This window comes from Schistocerca gregaria, chromosome 2 (assembly GCF_023897955.1).
Source record: "Schistocerca gregaria isolate iqSchGreg1 chromosome 2, iqSchGreg1.2, whole genome shotgun sequence".
NCBI classification, from domain to species: Eukaryota; Metazoa; Arthropoda; class Insecta; order Orthoptera; family Acrididae; genus Schistocerca; species Schistocerca gregaria.
In genome coordinates, this window is record NC_064921.1 from 926295632 (window position 1) to 926318887 (window position 23256).

Below are 23256 nucleotides of genomic sequence, written 5' to 3' on the forward strand. Positions count from 1 at the left end.
TAAATGTAATTAAATAATATACTATTTTACCTATACAGTACTATATATGTATATATTTTTTAAAAAACTTTATAATTAATTTAACAATATCAACTCAAAAATTCAATATCTCTGTACTAGTGTAAAAGGCATTACAGTTGCGTAAATGGATATATGATCCTTTCCAAACATAGGACATCATTGTCAAATGTTACGATATATCATAGCGTCTTTGTAACTCATATGTTTGTAAGCTCTTTGTATATATCAAAACATGTGGTGCGTGCTAGTAATCTTCTCAGTGACGAATCTAAAGTGTTCAGTGAGAACAATTTACGTGTGTGACAATCACAATGCAATAGGAATGTATTCACATCTGTCGAACGAATGTTATGAAAACAAACACTCCAAACCGACGTTTCACATAAGTCACATGCAACGAAAATCTGTAACGCAACCATCAGTGTGTATCCTGTTTATAATTATGTATTATTTATATTTTAGGACAATTAATCCGTAAAAAACACGCCACATCTCATAAAGAAGCCGTGTAAACCGTCTGAGGATGAATCACAACGATTCGAAACCGGTAACGGTACCCTTTGAATAAAGGAACTAAAAATAAACTTGTGGCTGGTTGCTGTCCTAACACCATCATTATTTGTCTTCAAATAACAGACACGGGCTCCATCATGCATTAAAACAAAGTATTCGTAAGATAATTTGGGGATCGTTGAAAGCGAAATATCCTAATATTTGAATAAAACTTTCCGTTATTGAAATGGTGGTCGGACGGAGTGACAAAGCTGAATTGGTACTTCGATGGCTTGTAGATACGCAGACGACAAGGTGGGTACATTTGTTCTGTGGTATCCCTACGCCAAAACCACTGGCTACTGTTTCCTAATTTTTCTTCCCCTCCGTGGCTGACTGCCATGTGCAGAACCCACGTTCAATTCCCGGTACTGCCAGGGATGTTTGCTTGGTTCTACGAGTGGAAAGGAATCCACTCCCTTCGTGAGGCCAACTGAGGAGTTACTCGACCGAGCAGTGGCGGTAACAGACTCCGAAAACCGACATCGACTAGGGCACTGGTGTGCTGGCCTATCGCCAGTCCACGCGGCATCCAGAGACGCCATTGTCAGAGGATGACACGGCAGTCGGTTGGTGTAGATTAGGCCGCTTGTAGTCAGAACGATGTTGTTTATTACTCTTTATTTTTTGAAGGACATTATCGGTCTGAATTTTAAATTTTTGATTTTAATAACTGCTTGCAGCCGCTCGTCGTTAACTGCGCTCTACGATATTTTGACTAGGCGCCTACGAATCGTCCTCAGATGGGCCATCGAAGAGCTACGAAAATTTTTACCGCTCCTCTATTTATTAGTGCGCTGTGTGTATTTCGCGCGCACGTTAACATCGTGGTGACAGACGGATCACAGTACGCGGTGAGCAGAAAAAGTGGTAACGACATACTAATCGTCTGCGATGAGAGTATCATTCAAAGATCATCGCACGTGCACGATTCATAAAAAAATTAACGAGTCATTACTAGAACATCGCCTTCCAAGTATATTTAAGATCTGGAACTTTTTAGGACTTGTAGAATGTGGTACTGAATTTCATCAGTAACGCCAGTGTGATGCTGACTATGTTGACCGCACATTATTTCGAGAGTAAAAAGTTTCACTCGTCTCAACATTGACATTGATGACGGTTACCAGACTGCTGAAGTGTATCAATTTTCCTTGTGGGGTACATCTCAAGCATTACAGTATGAAGCTTTTGCTGGATTTAATGTTACTCTGTATCCGAAGGCGAAAGTATGGGACGAATATTTTATTGCATCTGTGAGATTGTCAGCAAATTTCATTCGCGACCACATAGCATAGTAAATAAAAGGAGTCTGCTACAACGTAAACAAATTATAGGATGACAGACGAAACTAGAAGGCAATAAGAAGCAGCTTGGCACGGGCAAAGAAAGCATTCATATCTAAAAGAGTTTTACTAATATCTAACATAGTCGATAGAAATAAATAGAGCATTGTACGGAAGTGGATCGTGGAATGTGGGAATTTCGGAAAAGAATAGAGTGAATGCGATTGAGATGTGTTAACGTGCTGAAAATTAAGTGGATTTGTTGGAAATGAGAGTCTCTGCAGAATCAATGAGGAAATAACTGTATGGAAACACTGAACGAAAGAAAAATGTTAATTCATGGTACTACAGGTATCACCGAGGTCGTAAATTGTATGGGAGGCCCAAAATATGTAATGCTACAACAAATTCGTTGATCACGTCTGGTGTGATATTCAGAGGTGAAGAGAGTAGCAATAGAGAGAAAATTATGAAGGGCAGCATCAAACCAACCAGAATATTTAACGCTCAAAAACAAAGAGTTATTTAAGAGCTTTTTTCCGACTTTTTAACTTCTTTTTTAAATAATACAACGTATTATGCAGGTTTTGGCAATGATCCTTCGCAACAGCAAATGCACTGCAAGAAACGTATCACTATAGAACCATATTGTATGTAGATAATGGCAAAATTGATGTATATTTGAAATTCATTTTTCTTCATACCATAAAAGAATACTTCGGCAGCTGAAAACAGTCACAGTGTTAAACCATTGCATTGGTAAATGCAATGTAGCTGAAGGTACATAAGAGTTTTGAGAGTAAAATGACAATGATTCCTGTTTTCCCTCAGAATAATGTGGCAAGCATCTCTAACATATAGATAGTTTCTTCCGTGTTTCTTATGTGTTTCTGAAATTTGTCCAGTGATTCTTTCTAAGAAAGACCATTAACATTCATTCATGTCCAGTGGTTCTTGCTGTTTAAGAAAGAGAATGTAACATTCATCATTTCTTCTCAAAAACCGTAAATTCAGTTTGTATGGATTTGCTGCGCTTTCATTAACAAAAGCTGCAGTGGAGGACTTGTCTTTAGACACAGAGATATTGAGGCATGCATTACGCTTGCAACTGAAAATGGAGGTCGGACATTGTGGAAAGGCTGTCGGTCGAGATTACCAGCCGGCATTTGGCGATGAGTCTAGCGTGCTACGCAACTGCAGCTCTGACCGCAAGCTGACAAGGTGTTTATCTAATGTTTTGTGTTACGGCTGTTTTATGTGTCTGCTTCATTCGACTATACTTAGTAATAAGCGAGAAGGTTTTATATATATTATTTCGAACTCTTCTGTCTCATAGGCAGCATTAGAAGATGGACTGCGATTTATTGTAACGATAAGCGAACGTCGTAACAACGTAGCCAGTGTAGTGTGACGAGAATCGTCATGTACGAAACAGTTTCCAACCGTTGGGTTCCGAGGGTTTTTTATTCGAGATCGGAGGCCTTGAACTGCAGTCTCTCTCCTGCACATAGACTAGTTTATTAAGTCACTTATTTTAGAAACAGATGTAAATACCATATGATATTCTTGTCTGGGATGACTTCTAGGCGTTCATGACTCATTTATTAACCTATCTGGCAGCCTCCCTTTACGAAACCCGACTGTAGTGCTTTATGTGTAACTGGTAATTGGAGGTGTTCGTGACGAGTGCATGTGGACTACCGTACTGTATTTGTGCTGTTGATGATCTTGAAGGAGAAGGTAGAAGGAAAAATCCTGGACTGGCGCATAGCTTATTCATCTTGAATACCACAAAGAAGGGCCACTCAGTTTAACGTCCCCACCGAACGGACGTATCATCATCAGAAAGTGTCACACCTTTCTCCTTGAGGCGCTGCAGATAGTTTCACGAAATTTAACACCAAGTCCGGTGATCAGGAATTTAACAACGATATGTCTCTTTCTCTTGCCCACATATTGCAGATGCTGAAATTTTTTATGATTATGAAGATCGTAATCTACTATCTCAAGTTCTGCCTCGGGTTCTGAGTAAACAACCTCTTTCTTTTGCAGCAAATGAATGGATATCCATCCAGTGTTTTGCCCCATCCTTTCGGTCGAGCGTAAGCAACAATCCTTAAGTTATTCTGGCTGTTTAGCCCACAATTGTGACGGCCAGCTAACTGTTTGATATTGGCGGTTCCCATTTTGCAGGTGGGCATACTTTATCCTACTTCTTCCCTGGATAACTGCACTAGCAGTTAAGTAATTTTTTACTATTTCTATCTTTTAGAAGACCATCTCTCCCAACCTACGAGTTTCTACTGTACACCATTATATAGTTAAGGGTGAGCTTCAATTACAACAATCAGATCACTTCGATTGACTTAAAAGATATCTAAAGTTGTAAATAATATATCATTTTATTTCACATTGACTTTTGACACCTTATAGCTCCGCCTTCTGGTGCGACCAAGTAATTTATCAATTCGTGGATGCGTGGCGGGCGGGAGAGTCTATCATAACAGATCACACGCACGTCTTTACGAGTCATGGCAGCGTCGGCGCTTGCTTCCCCAGTCTACAAGGAACTCAGTTCCAACCTCTCCTGGGCTGTACAGCTGACGTGTTACCGCTATCTAATGTAAGAAAGTAATCTATTACAGTAGGTATAGTTTAGAAACGACAGTATTTCCCGCCTGGACTCTTATTAATTGTACTTATTCACCAGAATCGTGATTTGGCTCCACGACGCCATTCTCCAGAGATAGCTCACTACGGAGAGCATCAGTGAGTATCGTACCTTTCAAGAGGACACTGTCCTCCTCTCAGTCGTGTTTACATACCTCATGTGTATAAAAACACAGACGTCTTCTTCACTTATATAAAAACGTGGAATAGTCATCTATCACTTGAGAATGGCATCTCGATCGTGATGAATAAATGCAGTAATAACAGATCAGGTGGAAAATACCCAGTGTCCAACACAAAACTATTACGCCTCAAGGACCGATTAATCATATCTAATCTAATTAGTTGTCAAGGGGCAACACTGTCTTGAAAGCTGGCTACACTGGATTTTACAGCAAAGTTAAGTGCACCTGTGTGTGTTTGTGAGCCAGTTGTAGTCTGAAGGGAGTATTATAGAGATATTACGGAAATAGGGCAGTTTCCAGTACAACAGCGAACTGGTATTATAGAGTGTTACATAAAGAGTGGCTCCATCGAAGTATGTAAAGAAATGTTTCAGGAGAAGAATCCTAATAGGAAACTCTCCAGGACCGGCGCTATTCATGATCTGTACAAGAAATGGAGGGCTGTAGGATCCGTTCAGAACGTGCCGACCATTAGGTGACCGGCAGTGAGGACACCTAAAATTATAAGCAGAATTCCAGTGGACATCACGGGAAATTCCCGAAATCGGTAAAGAGGTAGGCTGGTGTACCTCGTATCTTGTACATCATGTCATTGTGTACTAGAAAACATGAAATTAAAAGACTATCCTGTGAGTATGGTGCAAGAGCTGAAACTTGAGGATCATGAAAAAGAGATCATTATTGTAACTGGCTGTTACCATCAACAGCTAATGGTTAATTCGATCCCTCGTTTTACTTCATGTCAGATGAGGCCTGGTTTAATTGGTCAGGTTATGTAAACTCCCAAAATTGGAGATACTGGTCGCAGGACAATACACATATTCTGCTTGAAGATCCTCTCCACTCAGAGAAGGTATATGTCTTGTCTGCGTTGTCCGACAGATGGATTATTGGCCCACACACCGTTGTGTACATGGTTGCACGTAGTCAGCGCGTACACAACTTTCCCTCTAGAGCGCGCCCGCTAAGCACAACACTGCAGGTGCAGCGCTCGTCCGTCTCTGCACTACGAGATGGCGCTGCTATAGAGACGGACCAAATTCTGCTTCCGGCGATCCGCGTATTACTATGTAACGCAGCCAAGGAGATTGCTGCTAACGTAGAACCTCTTTCCTCACGGATCACACTCACGCAGTGATACATGAATGCGCGAGGTATTATAACGAGTGTACAGACCTCCGATTGGTCAGTCTGCATTTGTCTGCACCAGTCTGTATCAGTCTGCATTAGTCTGTACCAGTCTATAGTCAAGTTTCAGTCTGCGCCTAATAAGATTACCATATGCCTGTACATAGCCATGAAGATAAATGTATAGACCCTTTTGTCAAGTATTGGAGATATATGTGAGAATAAGAATAACGTACCAACACCAAAGGAACTTCAGATTGTCAATTGTAAATAGCATCCAGAACCAAGTTAAGTAATTTTTATACTTGTTATTATTTTAATAAATGTGTGTGAAAGTGAATCAAGTCCTGTTTAAAGTTGGTCACTGTCAATCTGATACTCTAAGCGTGCAAGTGGCATTTCTATCGTCTGACCTAATGGTAGAAGATAAACACGCCACGATAAGACCACGAGACAAATTGTTGCCACTCGCCTACTTCGTTAGAGCGACAAGTCAAATAATCTGATGGTGTGTGTACTGAAGGTCTTACAGTATGCACACCACACACACCTTATACAGTCCCAAATATGTTGAGATCTTTGACTATTACTATGGACATCTGACAGATGAAGAGAAGTTGTATTCAGTATTATAACAAGATGTAGCAACCACTAACATATCGAACCGAAGTATGGCCCACGTCACCAGTTTTCCTGAAGAAGACAACCTTATCAGTGGAGGTCTCTTGCCCCCAACGTCGCAGGACTTAACATCGTGCGACATATTGGTTCAGATGTCTCTGACCACTATGGGACTTAACATCTGAGGTCATCAGTCCCATAGAACTTAGAAGTAATTAAACCTAACTAACCTAAGGACATCACACACATCGCTCGGTTCCAGACTGAAGCGCCTAGAACTGCATGGCCACTGCGGCCGGCGTGCGACATATTAAAAAGCAATGTGTATACTGACAGTTCGGGCACAGCAGACGATCTTAAACACTAACAGAGAAATTAGCAACATCACTGCGTCAGCGATTCCCAGATGCCCATGGCCACCACTTCAAGCATCTCTTATAAGCATGAAGCTACATGTGGTTTCTTCACGTTAATATTGTCTATCCTTTTTAGTTCATTGTTACTTGAATCTCGGGCTTACGTGGGACACCCCATATTTCAGAACTGTTACTTGAGTAAGCAGAAGGCAGTCAAGTGGACATAGTTGTGTATAGAAGATATTTTATTTATAATTTGATTTCCTACTATTTTACTATCCACGTTTTTCACAGTTCCTTCAACATATTAACCGAGCGAGGTGGCGTAGTGGTTAGCACACTGGACTCGCATTCGGGGCAACGACGGTTCAATCCCGCGTCCAGCCATCTCGATTTAGGTTTTCCGTGATTTTCCTAGATCACTCCAGGCAATTGCTGGGATGGTTCGTTTGAAAAGGCACGGCCGACTTCCTTTCCCATCCTTCCTTAATCAGAGCTTGTGCTCCGTCTTTTATGACCTCGTTGTCGATGGGACGTTAAACACCAATATCCTCCTCCTCCTTAAAAATATTAATTGATGATGACTTGCTAAGAAGTTGAAAGCGGCAATGAAATCATTTGCAGAAGCCGACGCTGAAAAATACGAGTTCATTGCAAGATAATCACTGTTTTGCTCTTGCATAGTATGCCTAGTGTGTCTACTGTAACATCCTGAGCCTAGGTAAGAGGGTAAGAGGAGCAGTTGCCGCAACACGCGGGTGCAGCAGTGCGGTGTGGCACCTGCTGGGCGCCACGGCCCCGCTGCCGTTCAGTTCCTCCTGACAGCAACGCCTGTCAGGGGGTTCAACCGCGGCTATGATAGGCCTTAAGTCGAACTGAGGCCCTCCCAGTCACCAGAAGACACCGCCAGCCAGGGGAGGGACCGGGGTTCGGTGCCCGGAATTCTACGCTGCCGTCACCCGCCACGGCTGCGACAGGCTGCCGGCAGAGCTAGTCGGCCGCATCAGCTCCTGACGTAGCGCGGCCGAGAATGTTTACCGCGCAAGGTCGCGCCGCGCCCGGGCTGTGCTGGGCGTAGCAGCTGCAGCCGTCTTCACGGCAACGTTTCGCTGCCGAGGTCCGTAGGTCGACGCCCACCTGGAGGTATGCACATTCCCCTTTTAATCTGTCCATGCTGCCTGTTAGCGTGGCAGGCAACCTGCCGCACTTTATCAGCAGAACGGGCAGGCTGCTTTACCAGCATCAAAAGCCTGGCTATGCCCAGCCCAGTCGGGATGAAGTAGTCTTGCTTTCCTGCCCGTCTTTCCACTGTGGTACGCTGCGTAGCAGTTCTTCCCGTATGCTTTCATTATTGTGTTATGTATAGGGTTCGAAATTTAATGAAATACCTGAGTGTTCACAAGGCAACAATCAATTATACAGGGTGTTCCACAATTCATGTTACATACTTCTAGAGGTTGTAGACGGCACTTAGTAGATCAAGTTTTATATTATGAACCCATATCAGAAAACGTCATCCAACGACGCTACAGGGCATCAAACCCATAGGTGTAGGCGATCTATACGCAGGGTGATTCTTTGACGTTGTTACAAACTTTCGAGAACGATGGGGACAGATAAATGTATCACAATGTGGTAAGGGTCCCTGATTCGCAAGTGAAAGAGTCGAAAGTTACAAGCGCAAACGTGCTGGAAGTCTGACAGTGGAATTCATGTATCGGTACTGTTGTTGCTAAGAATGTAGGGTATTCAGATTTCAAAGGTGGTAGTATGCACCAAAACGAGAAAAAATATCTTGTAATCACGGCCCTAAAATGCATACCTAAGGCACTACGAGAATTTGTTCATCTTAGCTAGTGTGTAACACATCACCTCTATTCAACAAGTGCTCATAGCTCATAAACTATCCATTTTAGAGCTCATGTTTACCAGACTTTTTTCCTTGTTTTTGTCCATAGTACCACCTCTGAAAGTTGGCTATCTTACAGTCTTAGCAACAGCAGCACCGGTAAATGTATTCCATTGTCACAGGTATCAGAATGGTTTTCACTTATAACTTTCGCCTAGTTTCTTTTTTGTACAGGGGCTCTTGCCTCAAATTGATAAGTCTACCCTTCTCCATCACACTAGAAGGTTTGTAACATCATGACGGAGTCATTCTGTATAACACACACATTTACAGGCGCCAGCGCCTATAACTTCGACGCTCTAAAGCGACGTTGGATGATGTTTCCGGACATGGGTTCCTGTGTAAAACTTGATCGCCTAAGTCCCATCTACACACTTTATAAGTGTGTAAAATGAATTGTGAAACACTTTGTATATTCATTTTGGGACACCGTTAGGCCAGAAATGATCGATTTTACTTCTCCGCCGGCCGGGGTGGCTGAGCGGTTCTAGGCGCTACAGTCTTGAACCACGCGACCGCTACGGTCGCAGGTTCGAATCCTGCCTCGGGCATGGATGTGTGTGATGTACTTAGGTTAGTTAGGTTTAAGTAGTTCTAAGTTCTGGGGGACTGATGACCTCAGAAGTTAAGTCCCACAGTGTTCAGAGCCATGTGAAACATTTACTTCTCCTTTTTATCCTTTTCTGCGTATTTCGGCCTTAATTATTTCTTTATTTCGGTATGACCGGTTTTCTCTGCACCTTCACTCTCCTTCGGCTAGCACTGACTGTTCTCAATTCGAACCGTCATCAGTTCACCTCTGATACATGTTTTTTTGTGGGGGAAATAAGGTTTTGAAAATCTACTTTCCCTAACCTTACTGTTTCCCAGAAAAATATGATCCATGCTATACCAATCTTAATTCCTTTTTCCAGGATTTGTATTGCGGGCTCGCTGAATTTATTCTAACGTCCCCAAGTACATATTAGCAAACACGAAGTACGTCTTTCAAATTACGTTAATCTAAAAAGTACAGGTCTGTAAGAAGAAGCTTTTCTTTCATACTAAGCTTTATTCGGCCTACGTTGCATCCCACCACAAGTTGATTTGTAATGTCCACTGAACAATATTTTTTTCCTATTTCAATCAATGTTTTCCCTAAATTTAAAAAGCCTGTGTACAGCCAAATTGCCCACGTCCTTAGCACACATTTCCATACACTTGTCAGTATTAAGTGTTTACGCTCATTCAAAATATTATGGAACGAGGACACAGCTGCTCAGATTTTCAAATATGTCGTAACATGCTCGGGGTTCCCGAATAAATGTTTAGTAACTTTTTACAGAATTTGCGTTGCGAAAGATCTAACGGTTTATTTGAAGACGCCTCATAAACACACGACAAGTTTTCCCCTGCTGAACTTGTACTATGTTTCGTGACTGGTATATATTCCTCAGTTCTTCATTTCCCCTGCATCTGCTTTGAATTTGGTTTGTTCATTTTGCTACTCCCACCGTTATGATAACTGAGCCTCAGTGAAACTAACTACACAAGCATATACCTGGGATTGTCGCGTTGAATTCTTAGCGGCTCCTGTTATCAGGTTCAGCAGACTGAACGACTCCCGTGAAGCTTGTCAGGCTTGTGGAATAGAGGTCTGCGAGGCTCACGAAAGAGACAGGCCGTGGCGTTTACGTCACAGCACGTGAGATTGCAGGTCTTAAGAGTGCCAGCAGCCGTCTATTGCGGGGAGCAGGTAACTATTTCAAATTTAATAGTTATGGACTGCATGCTTAAATGCATACAAGTTTTCGATAGCGCATGACAAAGTTAAGACCTTTAGTGGGTGGGTCCTGCACGAAGCCGAGAGTTCACGAAGTGTGGCGGACTAGCCGATTGGTGTGACGTCACAAGTTGGTTTATCTCGATGGCCCCAAGAAGTCAGCATATCACTTTTATGCTCGCTCGTATAGCACTGACCTAGTAGATAGTGTCGGAAGTTCCATGCGGCTTTTCGCGGATGATGCTGTAGTATACAGAGAAGTTGCAGCATTAGAAAATTGTAGCGAAATGCAGGAAGATCTGCAGCGGATAGGCACTTGGTCCAGGGAGTGGAAACTGACCCTTAACGTAGAAAAATGTAGTATATTGCGAATACATAGAAAGAAGGATCCTTTATTGTATGATTATATGATAGCGGAACAAACACTGGTAGCAGTTACTTCTGTTAAATATCTGAGAGTATGCGTGCGGAACGATTTGAAATGGAATGATCATATAAAATTAATTGTTGGTAAGGCGGGTACCAGGTTGAGATTCATTGGGAGAGTCCTTAGAAAATGTAGTCCATGAACAAAGGAGGTGTCTTACAAAACACTCGTTCGACCTATACTTGAGTATTGCTCATCAGTGTGGGATCCGTACCAGATCGGGTTGACGGAGGAGATAGAGAAGATCCAAAGAAGAGCGGCGCTTTTTGTCACAGGGTTATTTGGTAAACGTGATAGCGTTAAGGAGATGTTTAGCAAACTCAAGTGGCAGACTCTGCAAGAGAGGCGCTCTGCATCTCGGTGTAGCTTGCTCGCCAGGTTTCGAGAGGGTGCGTTTCTGGATGAGGTATCGAATATATTGCTTTCCCCTACTTATATTTCCCGTGGAGATCACGAATGTAAAATTAGAGAGATTCGAACGCGCACGGAGGCTTTCAGACAGTCGTTCTTCCCGCGAACCATACGCGACTGGAAGAGAAAAGGGAGGTAATGACAGTGGCACGTAAAGTGCCCTCCGCCACACACCGTTGGGTGGCTTGCGGAGTATGAATGTAGATGTAGATGTAGACTTAGTTCCACGTAATTTCATTAGGTGTCAATACAGCCGCTTTGGACTGAGGGGACAACCACACTCCACTTCCTTGACGCTCGAATTGCCCGGCCGTCTACTAAACGTCCCCAAGCGCCACTCAGTCGTCCGTTGTAGGACTGTGGCACATCAACGCGATATAAAGGAGCGCGTGAAAGCGAAACGTGATTAGAAGTAATATTTCCTGAATGGGAAAGGCGGTGGTTTTGTCAGTGTTTGAGAGAATTGTCATTAGCGACTGATAAAGACTTACATCTGAAGGCATACATCTGCATAACAGGACAGAGCGTATTTTCTGAGGCATTAGCAGTTTTAATGGAAGCTACAGTAATCGTAAAGGTGCGTAGAAATGTATGCCAGACACCTTCGAACATTTACATTAACATTAAGTGAAGGATTTTTCGCTTTATATGAGCTAGTAAATGTAGGTTTAGACTTGGGACACGTAGACGCTTCCAATATTTTGCCTCATCCAATGATGGTAGCACGAAACACTGAAAGACAAGACGACTAAGTACGAGCTAGTATGATGTGCAGCATTATGCAGGCCATAGGCGCGAATGCGTGTGGATGTACGGCGAATACATGTACCTACAGATGTAGGAAAATGTGTCACCTATGTAGCACTGCACACTATGCTTATAAATATTAGGCACTGCGAAATATCTCATTGGTGGCAGCTCACTTACCTGAGTAGAAAAAAATATGGGAAATTTATTAAGAGCTAAATCGAGGAAAAAATTATCCAGATTGTTAGGAGTTAATCCCCAATATTTCATTTGCCACTGACCATGTCACTAATGTGGAAAGGGCAATGCAATCCTTTCAGAATTATGCATGCACTACACATGTTTTGAACACAGTCGTGAAACACGTGTTGGTTGAAGTTTAACAAATGGTCTTGGAGTGGTGTATTCCACGACTTATCAGTAAAGATAGTGTTCGTTTAATGAAGAGAACTGGTGGTATGAATTCGATGCAGACAAGCTTCAAGAAACAAACGGACAGTTTAGAATGCTACACCGAGTAGAAAGGCAGAACGAGAAAATCATAGAACTGCTTCGGGAGAGAGGAATCTCTGAAAAACTTACTGTTTACGACAACGACACTGCAAAAGACCTCGTAACATTTTAGAGCCATTCAAAGGTGCTTTAGGAATGTTGAAAGGCAGGAAGTATCCAAATAATTCAGTTTGTTTCTTTATGTGTAGACAAACTGAAAAGTCATTGTAATACAGGGCCCGAAGACATAGAAGTACATACGTTCAAATTACTGTAGACGCGCTGCGTGTTCAGCAAATGAAAATTGCGCTTAATTCCAAAACGACGGTTTCAGTGTCATAGGTATTTTGTAGTATAGTACAGCGGTTGTGTTGTCGGCTGTTAACTACAGATACTAGGGGTGTTGAAACATCTTGCAGATGAGAAAGTCGAAATTCCGACCTTGCACAGAATAGTAACAATTCTGTGACCGTCCTTCCGATTATGGAAGTGATGTCTGTGTCTGATGGAGTGCTGTGGGTCAAATGAGTGATGAAATATCAGTTTCTGATAAGGCGAAACAAAATTATAAACTCGCAGTGATAGCTTACTCTGTTTTTGTTATATCTTTAAATATTTTTGTTATGACTGTTGAGAGAATGTCTACCGCTCTCGGCAGTCAAGAAAATGAAAATCTTTGTGTTTTGAGTGACTGGATTTTAGGCCACGTCACACTCACTCTCCCTAATAACTTGACTTTCATTTAACACGAATGGATAGTCATGAGCCGGCCGGGGTGGCCGAGCGGTTCTAGGCGCTACCGTCTGGAACCGCGCGACCGCTACGATCACAGGTTCGAATCCTGCCTCGGACATGGATGTGTGTGATGTCCTTAGGTTAGTTAGGTTTAAGTAGTTCTAAGTTCTAGGGGACTGATGACCACAGAAGTTAAGTCCCATAGTGCTCAGAGCCATTTGAACCACTTTTGATAGTCATGACGACAAATATCTGTTTGAGAGGTGAAAGCTTAACAGTAGGCTCTTTTCCGACCTAGCAAATTCGGCGAGAAGAATGGTTTGTGTTCCAGCCTCAAGTATGTATAGTGAAAGAAATTTCAGCGTATTTTAGGAGAGAAGAAGCAAACTCGATCCGAAACGAATCGATTCATTGTAACGACGCCAATTGGGAATAATTTGGACACAATTTTGTTCTTGTTAGATTTCTAATTTGTTACGTGTTCATGTTCACATACGTACATTTGAATCAATAAAACAGATGGTGTTACAAAAAACAGAAACGTGATTTTTCATTATGAGACAAACAAAAATTGATAGTTACATAGTCTTCCTGTGAAACTCTAAAATGTTTCCAAACTTTCGTTATTGCATAAAGCACGGCCTTTCCTCTTATGGAACATAACGGTGTCGTTATTACCCACTACCATTCAGGAATAATAAAGTGACATGAGTGTTGTTCCAGTAGCTGGTGGGATTTTGTTAGGAGCGGCACCAACCAACTGACACACAGAGGTGCTACTAAAACGGTCACAAGAGCAGAGCAGCGAGAGCACCAGACCTGGCAGCCTCTGGCATGTTCTGTCCATGACGCCAAGTTCGGCCACAGCCTGCTCGGTTCCAGCATTCGTACTCGGGCAAGCCATGCCCGAGCACGGTGGGCTACAGTGAGTACGAGCGGGCGAAACGCCCTGTTTGCGGACTTCTACAGCGAAAACATAAGTTTGCTTGCTTTAGCCACTGTACATCAGTATACACGTACTTTTGTGTTTTCGTTGGCGCAGGTTGAGCTGCTTTTATGGTTGCAGTGGAGATAGGGGCGGGCGATGGGAGGAAAATTTGTACACCTCTCTACCCACATTACATTGCATGCCAAGGGATTCTACATTGATTGAGCAGCTTTTAACTCACTCCAGCTCACTGTCTTCCACCAGGGCACATCGAACCCTCTACACTGTGTAAACCTAGGAGCATCTCCTTGTGCACTTGTCAGCTCTACGTTACTTCGTGAGAAGACGGGGATCAGAGATGCTGAAGACCATCTGTCCGTTGTTTGCTGACCTTAACACAAAATGGTAAAACTGATGGTTTACACCGTGTTCAGTACATGTATCGCAGCGGTTTGCCACAGCCTGTAACAACAACAAGCAGCTGCTGATGCACGGGGTGTTCCAGGGAGAACAATATCTACATATACGTCATTACTCTGCTATTCACAATAAGGTACCTGGCAGAGGGTTCAATGAAACACCTCCACCCTCGAACGGCACGCGGGAGAAACGAGCACTTAAATTTTTCGGTGCGAGCCCTGATTTCTCTTATTTTATCGTGATGATCATTTCTCCCTATGTAGGTGGGTACCAACAGAATGTTTTCGCAATAGGAGTAGAAAACTGGTGATAGAAATTTCATGAGATCCAGTCGCAAGAAAAAACGCCTCTGTTTTAATGATTGCCACTCCAATTCACGTATCATGTCTGTGACACTATCTCCTCTATTTGACGATAATACAAAACGAGCTGCCCTTCTTTGTACTTTTTCAATGTCATCCGTCATTCCCACCTGATGCGGATCCCACACCGCACAGCAATACTCCAGAATAGGGCGGACAAGCATAGAGTAAACCGTCTCTCTAGTAGACCGGTTGCACTCTCTAAGTGTTCTGCCAATGAATCGCAGTCTTTGGTTTGCTCTTCCCACAATATCATCTACGTGATCGTTCCAATCTAGGTTATTTGTAATTCTAATCCCTAAGTATTTAGTTGAATTTACAGCCTTCAGATGTGTGTGACTTATCGCCTAATCGAAATTAAGCTGATTTCTTTTAGTATTCATATGACTAACTCCACACTTTTCCTTACTCAGGGTCAATTGCCACTTTTCGCATCATATAGATATCTTATCTCAATCATTTTTCAAGTCGTTTTGATCATCTGATGACTTTACAAGAGGGTAAATGACAGCATCATCTGCAAACAATCTAAGAAGGCTACCCAAATTGTCTCCTATGTCGTTAATATAGATCCGGAACAGTATAGGGCCTATAAGACTTTCTTGGGGAACGCCGGATATTACTTCTGTTTTACTCGATGACTTTCCGTCTATTACTGCGAACTGTGACCTTTATGACAGGAAATAACGAATCCAGTCACACAACTCAGGTGATTCCGTTGGCACGCAGTTTGGTTAGAAGACGCTTCTGAGGAACGGTGTCGAAACCCTTCTAGAAATCTAAAAATATGGAATCAATTTGACATCCCCTGTTGATAGCACTTATTACTTCATGAGTATAAAGAGCTATTTGTGTTTCACAAGAACGATATTTTCTGAAAATGTGTGACTATGTATTAATAAATCGTTTTCTTCGAGGAACTTCATAATGTTCGAATACAGCGTATGTTCCAAATCCCTACTGCAAATCGACGTTAGTGATACATGCCTGTATTTCAGCGGATTACTCTTACTTCCCTTTTTGCGTATTGGGGCGACTTGAGCAATTTTCCAGTCTTTGGGTACGGATCGTTCTGTGAGTGAGTGGTTTGTATATAATTGCTATATATGGAGCTATTTTACCAGCATACTCTGACAGGAACCTGACTGGTATACATTCTTGACCGGAGGGCTTGCCTTTACTAAGTGATTTAAGCTGTTCCGTTACTCCCTGGATATAGCGCAGTGTCCACCAGAAAGAATCGGGAGAGATGGTGCGACCCAGAATGTAGGGAACTCTCAATATGGAGGTAATTTTGACTAGAACTGCGTGTGGCAAAAGTAACAGCTGAGACGGCGATGTCAGTGACAAGTGATCAAAATAATACACGCAACTGGAAAGATCCGAGGTATACACTCTTCATTAGAGACAAGTGTGCATTTTATGGAATGCCACTCATTTGGAACAGTTGTTGTAAAGAGTCTGATTTAAAGTATGACTGAACACACTAATGGAGAAACATCTGGTCCTTTGTTCGGGCCGGGCACAAATAAGTAACAAATGGATTTGTTATAAAGAAAGGAAATCATAGAATTCACCGTATGTCACATTTTTCTGAGGAGAACTGCCTTCGATAACCACAGTCATGAATCCCTTTGGACATTCTAAAACAAAAGGATTTGTCCTCTTACAACACAGGGGTGGAAAGAAGGTACTTGTGTATCAGTCTCGTACACCGTGAGTTTGGTTCAGCCACTGTTCAGCCCTAGCACCAACATAAAGAAAATTCCTTCGTTACAGGCAGAAGTGCTCAATGAGATGGGCCGGGCGAAGGCAGTACATATGACATCAGTTCACCGTGGTTGGAAACATGTATACTCACTGGCCATCATAAACAAAAAGACTAACTGTGAAGGAGAGATGCGGTTATGGTCAGAGTAATTAAGCAATCGTAGGTGCATAGCGATTGGGTCATGGATGACATTAAATGTTTCAGTTTATATCTCTTGATTAAGATAAAAACTGCGTTTTACTTAATTGTTTACGTAGATAATGCCCGAAGCAGTTGCAATTGAAAAGGGATGACTCGTAATTGGGATTAAAAGTATTGCGTTTCACTTGGTAGAATTAGGAAATAACAGCGTACCAGTTGCAGAATTAAAGGTTTATTCACCCTTTGCCCTGTTTCCGACAATGTTCAATCCGTCTACTTCAGAAGTAAAGCGGACCTGCTTTCCCAATTTCCAAATTAACTTCCATGTAATTTGGATGCGACTTTCGATTACTAGGTAAGTATAAATTTTGGAATTTTAAACATAGCTCCGATTCAGCAATGGCGTACAAAGCAAATTGATAAAATTGGAAAATACAGCCAGCCATTTGCAGAAATGAACATTTTTAACCCTTTGCCATGGTTCGGTAAACATTGATATTTGTTCTTCAGAAGGGAAATGGAGATGCCCAGGTATCCAAAGCACCATACAAATATATGGACGTTAAGTTGTAAATTGTAAAAAAGAAGTACGTTTTCCTTCTGAAGAAGACATATTTATATTTGTCGAAACCATATTAAAAGGTTAATATCCTTTAATTCTGCAGATAGTGTGCTGTTATTCTCCATTATTATTTTTATTTCTATCAAGTTTGTATGTGCACCGCTGCTAAAACGCAGCCACGTATACAATTTTAATAGTACCATAAAATAACAGTAATTACGGCTCTAGGAGGGTAGCTTGTTAGTACGTCGTACATACCACTGACACGTGAAACTATTACGTAAAAATTTTGGCTCTCTTTCATTTTTCTCTGGGAATAAGTAACGTATGTATGCATAGATATAAAATAACATTCTAAAGCATTTTCTTTTTTCCAATACAGATCATCCGAAACGGAGCAAGATCTGTAAACTCTGATGTGAAACAGAGCAACTGTTACAATATTTGCCGTCAGAGAGCACCTCTGATGCACAGCGCCACGTCTAGAGACATTTAAACGCTAACGGCGGACTGAGAAATAATCGCACCAAGAAAAAGGAAGATACGCTGAGAACTTACAACTCACGTTATTTTGCAGGTCAGAGTGAAATTAACTTTTGTATGTCTTTCATGAATGTTTTATATTAGCCTACTATCTGGATTCTGAAAGCATTAAAAAAATTTAGAACTTTCAGGAAAAGAAACATGAAATAGTTTTCATCTTTAATTACGAAAACAAATTGTATGGCATAATTAGTATTTTAAGGTGCAATAATTTTTTTCATTTAATTTGAATCTCTGTTCAAATACTGGTAGATAATGTTATTGTAGAGGAAACAAACTGAAATCTATACAGTATTTCTAGCCCAGTGTACTAGTACAAAAACAAACATTTGTTACAGCAGCCACTTACAGTAAGTACATGTGGGCTGTTTCGAGACCAAGTATTCACTGCAGTTGTAATTACAAAGTTGATGTATTTGCATAAAGGCATGTAGAGTACCCGTGATTCGGGATACTAATCCAATCTTCAAGGTACTACAAAACGTTTCAAGTCTTTAATTTTTCTGCATGACTAGTACGGTTTTGTCGTGCGCATTTAAGTAGCACCTGATGATAGGATAAGTGTTCTGAAATCCAGGTAGTGCGCACGCCTTCCCAAAAGAATCAGTTTTTGAATACATACTGAAAAACTGGGCTCCTAATTCCAAGTTCTTTGTAATTTTCATTCGATTTTGTAATCACAGAAACAGTATTGAACACCTGTGAAGTTTCATTTCGTTCCCTTCTTGGTGCTTCACTTTTCTGTCAGGCGTGTGGAAAATACTCACAGGGGAAAGGAGCAAGGTGACTGGAAATATTATAAGACACCAGAGAGTATCTTGCATAGTGCTAGAAGGAGCTGTAATGAGTCAACACTGTATGGGAAGCCGTAGGTTGGAATACAATCAACAAGATTGAGGGCGTAGGGTTCTAGAATGCTGCTCCTTATGTCCATTGAAAAATCATTTGTTGGTAATTAATTGTGTTATTTTCAACTAGTCATATAGCTATGTAAATGCGTAGTTATACTGTACGATAAACAGAAATGCTAAAAAACGGTTATAAAGTGAATGGTGGACCAAAAATTGTATTTATCATCTTCCCCATGAATGTATTTGTGGCTCCAAACTACTATTTCTGTAGGATATAATGTAAAGATCCAGGTTTGTCGACTATTATTGAAGACTCTTTTCACACATTCATCCTTTTTTTCCTTCCAGGCATGATAAAACAATGAAATTTGTGTATCAGCTTTCTGTAGCTCGCTAAAGAGAGTCTACTGACACTGCCCTCAATGAACAAGTTCGTAAAACATCCCGAATGCAGTTTCAGTACAAATAACAGTTTCCAACATAATAAAGTTTTACTTGGCGCACATTCTGTCCACAGGACAAAGAATTAAAACTGCGCGTGTAGACAAAGACTGTACCACTCAAGCTCATGACAAAGGCTATCTACCTTTGGTGCGTATGATAAACGATATGTTACAGCATGAAGTTCTACGTTATTCTAGAACCAGTAACTTTTATACATAGTTTTTTCCACACATGAGCGAACAGTTACAAAGAAAACACTCCTCTTGGGATTAGAAAAATTTACGGAAAAACGTAATTGTGTATTATTGTACATAATTTTGAAACAGAGTCTTGTAAAAATTACGGGTATGGCACATCGCCTAAATAAGAAGAAACATTTTGTATTTTACTTCATGTGAGTGGTCCTCTATGAAAAATTGAGCTTCATTCCGATACATTATAACAGTGCTTGATTTAATGGATAATAAAATGTTATGATAAATTTCGTAAGCATAATTCACTGAGGTGACAGCAAAATGTACAGTTTGCGATAGAATCGCGAGCACAAGATATAAAAGTGTATTGCATCTGCCAGAGCTGTCATTTGTACACAGATGATTCATGTGAAAAGAGTTCCGAAGTGATTATGACCGGACGACGGGAATTAATAGACTTTGAACGCGGAATTGTAGGTGGAGCTAGATGCTGGGTACATTCTATTTCTGAAACCGTTATGGAATTCACTTTTCTGAGATCAGCATTATCAAGAATGTGCCGAGAATACCAAATTTCAGGCATTACAGTTCACCACGGACAAGGCAGTGGCCGATGGGCTTCGGATAGCGAACGAGAGCAGTGGCTTGTGCGTAGCTTGTCAGTGCTAACAGACAAGGAACACTGTGTTCAATAACTGCATAAATCAATGTGGGACATGCAACGAACATATCCATTAGGACAGTGCAGCGAAATTTGGCGCTAACGGGCTATGGCAGCATGCAATCGACGCGAGTGCCTTTGCTAACAACACGGCGTCGCCTCTCCTGGTCTCGTGACTATGACGGTTGGAGCCTAGACTACCGGAAAACAGTGGCTGGTCAAATTCAAAAGGCTCCAAGCACTATAGGACTTAGCATCTGAGGTCATCAATCCCCTAACTTAGAACTACTTAAACTTAACTAACCTAAGGACATCACACACATCCATGCCCGAGGCAGGATTCGAACCTGCGACCGTAGCAGCAGCGAGGTTCCGGACTGAAGCGTCTAGAACCGATCGGGCACAAAGCCGGCGTGGCTGGTCAGATAAGTCCCGATTTCAGTTGGTAAGAGCAGATGGTAGGCTTCACATGTGGCTCAGACCCCACAAAGCCATGGACCCAAGTTTTGAACAATGCACTGCGCAAGGTGGTAGCGGTTCTATAAGAAAAATATGCTACTGTCATCGGACAATGTGGGATGGTAACAAATGTTGCTTGCAAGGGAAAAACCTTAACAGAGCATACAATTTTCTTCTTTCACTGGTGCCATGTAACGCATTGACGCAGGGTCGGCGTTGTTAGGAACGGATTTGGCAAGGTTAGTGGAAAGGGGTGGCCGGATGCCCTTTCTGCCGCCACCCGTACCCCCTGGGAAGAAATTAGTTTACCCCAACTGTCAGCAGCTAGTGTAGTCCATGGAAAAGTGCGAAAGTGTTCAGATGTCTGCGAGCCGTGGATCTGAGGCGGGACGTGGGGACCAGCCCGGTATTCACCTAGGAGGATGCGGAAAACGGCCTAAAAACCACATCCACGCTGGCCGACACACCGGCCCTCGTCGTTAATCCACCGCCCGGATTCGATCCGGGGCCAGCGCGCCTAGCCGAGTCCAGGAAACAGCGCGTTAACGCTCGGCTAACCTGGCGGGTGCTTCATAAAGCATACAATGCCACTCACTTAATGACATTACGGGAAACTGTCAAGATGAAGCCTCAAGAAAATTTGGCAAACTTTTTGCTCCACGACGACGCCCTAGCTCATTCCATACAGGATAGTCACAAATGTTGTCGCTGGTCACACTGTAAGTAGGCTACGTAGGTTTTTTTATTGGTAACGCCGCCGCCACGCAGCGCTCTGTATGAAAATCACTGGCTGTGCAGTGTGCAGTCTGTGGCTGGTTTGCAGTGTTGTCTGCCATTGTAGTGTTGGGCAGCGGCAGCTGGATGCTAACAGCGCGTAGCGTTGCGCAGTTGGAGGTGAGCCGCCAGCAGTGGTGGACGTGGGGAGAGAGATGGCGGAGATTTGAAATTTGTAAGAATTTATGTCATTAACTGATATATATATATATATATATATATATATATATATATATATATATATATATATATATATGTATATATAATGACTATTAAGGTAAATACATTGTTTGTTCTGTATTAAAATCTTTCATTTGCTAACTATGCCTATCAGTAGTCAGTGCCTTCGTAGCTTGAATCTTTCATTTAGCTGGCAGTAGTGGCGCTCGCGGTGTTGCAGTAGCTTGAGTAACGAAGATTTTTGTGAGGTAAGTGATTTGTGAAACGTATAGGTTAATGTCAGTCAGGGCCATTCTTTCGTAGGGATTATTGAAATTCAGATTGCGTTGCGCTAAAAAATATTGTGTGTCAGTTTAAGTACAGTGATGTACAATTGTTGTAAGGGGACGTTTCAACACATATTGCTTGCCTCACTCCCCAGTATTCCAATATGGCATACGCTAACTACTTCCTTCTTCATCGGATGAAGAAACTAAGTCGTATCAGGTATTTAGGAATGAGCAAAGGTGATATTCGTGGTTCAATTTAATACTCGAACACCCGAAATGCAGACTTCTTTGTGAATTACAGTTACGAAATTTATCGTAATATTAAATCAAGCACTGTTATAATTTATCGCAATGAAGCTCAATTTTTCTAGAGGACCACTCACATGAAGGAAAATATAAAATGTTTCTTGTTATTTTGGATCGTCGATCGTTTGGAAACATATGTCGCTGTGATGGGAGACTACGTAGAGAAGGGCTCACGCCATTGCCAGATTTCAAGGTTACAGCTTCATCTTTTCTTTCTTTCTTTTTTTCTCCAGGTTATAATGAAAAGAAGGGTCTCTTGTGCAGTAGATTGTGGACTATGCATGTGCAGGGATACTATCAAGGAATAACTCGTTCTCTAAGAAGTTCCAGTAGTCAGTTGGTGACAGCAGCACGTGTCGAGGCACTGACCTTTGCGGAAGCTGCCGGCGGAGTGCGTGTGGCTGGTGATGGTGGCCTGGCTGTGGCTGGAGGCGAGCCGGCTGCGCAGGCTGCCGCTGCAGACGGCGCGCACCCGCGGCTGGTGCGCCATCGCTGGGGGCGGCGGGGGCGGCGGCGGGGGCGGCCAGGGGCAGCCGCGCTCCGCCAGCGAGTCCGGCGAGTCCGGGGGCGAGGGGCCCTCAGCCGCCCCCACCAGCATGGCGGCGCCGACGAGGGGACCCTCACGGCGCGGGACCCGTCATCGCGCCTGCAATACACCAATGCACTGCGGTCAGTCGTCGCCGCATCTGCAATCAGTCACTGTCTCTGTGTCCACATTGTACTCTGTGTTACGTAAGCCGTGGAAATATACTAAGTTGGAGCATAAGTTCATAGTGTTTTGGTTTTGCATGTTGTTATTCCCGTTTCTACATCTACATCTAGATGGATTCTCTGAAAATCACATTTAAGTGCCCTGCAGAAGTTTCATTGAACCACCTTCACAGTTCTCTATTATTCCAATCTCGTATAGCGCGCGCACAGAATGAACACCTATATCTTTCGGTACGAGCTCTGATTTCCCTTTCTTTATCGTGGTAATCATTCCGCCCTATGTAGGTCGGTGCCAACAAAATATTTTCGCATTCGGAGGAGAAAGTTAGTGATTGGAATTTCGTGAGAAGATTCCGCAGCAACGAAAAACGCCTTTCT

General features: G+C 42.4%; 1 protein-coding gene across 1 annotated transcript in view; it reads right to left on the reverse strand.

Annotated features, from left to right (window-relative positions):
• Positions 1-22630, reverse strand: part of LOC126335354 (monocarboxylate transporter 12-like) — a 576599-nt gene extending 553969 nt beyond the window's left edge. Inside the window, exon 1 of the mRNA XM_049998541.1 lies at positions 22537-22630. The gene's annotated coding sequence lies outside the window, so the exon portion shown is untranslated. The remainder of the gene's footprint in view (positions 1-22536) is intronic.
• Positions 22631-23256: the final 626 nt, after the last annotated feature.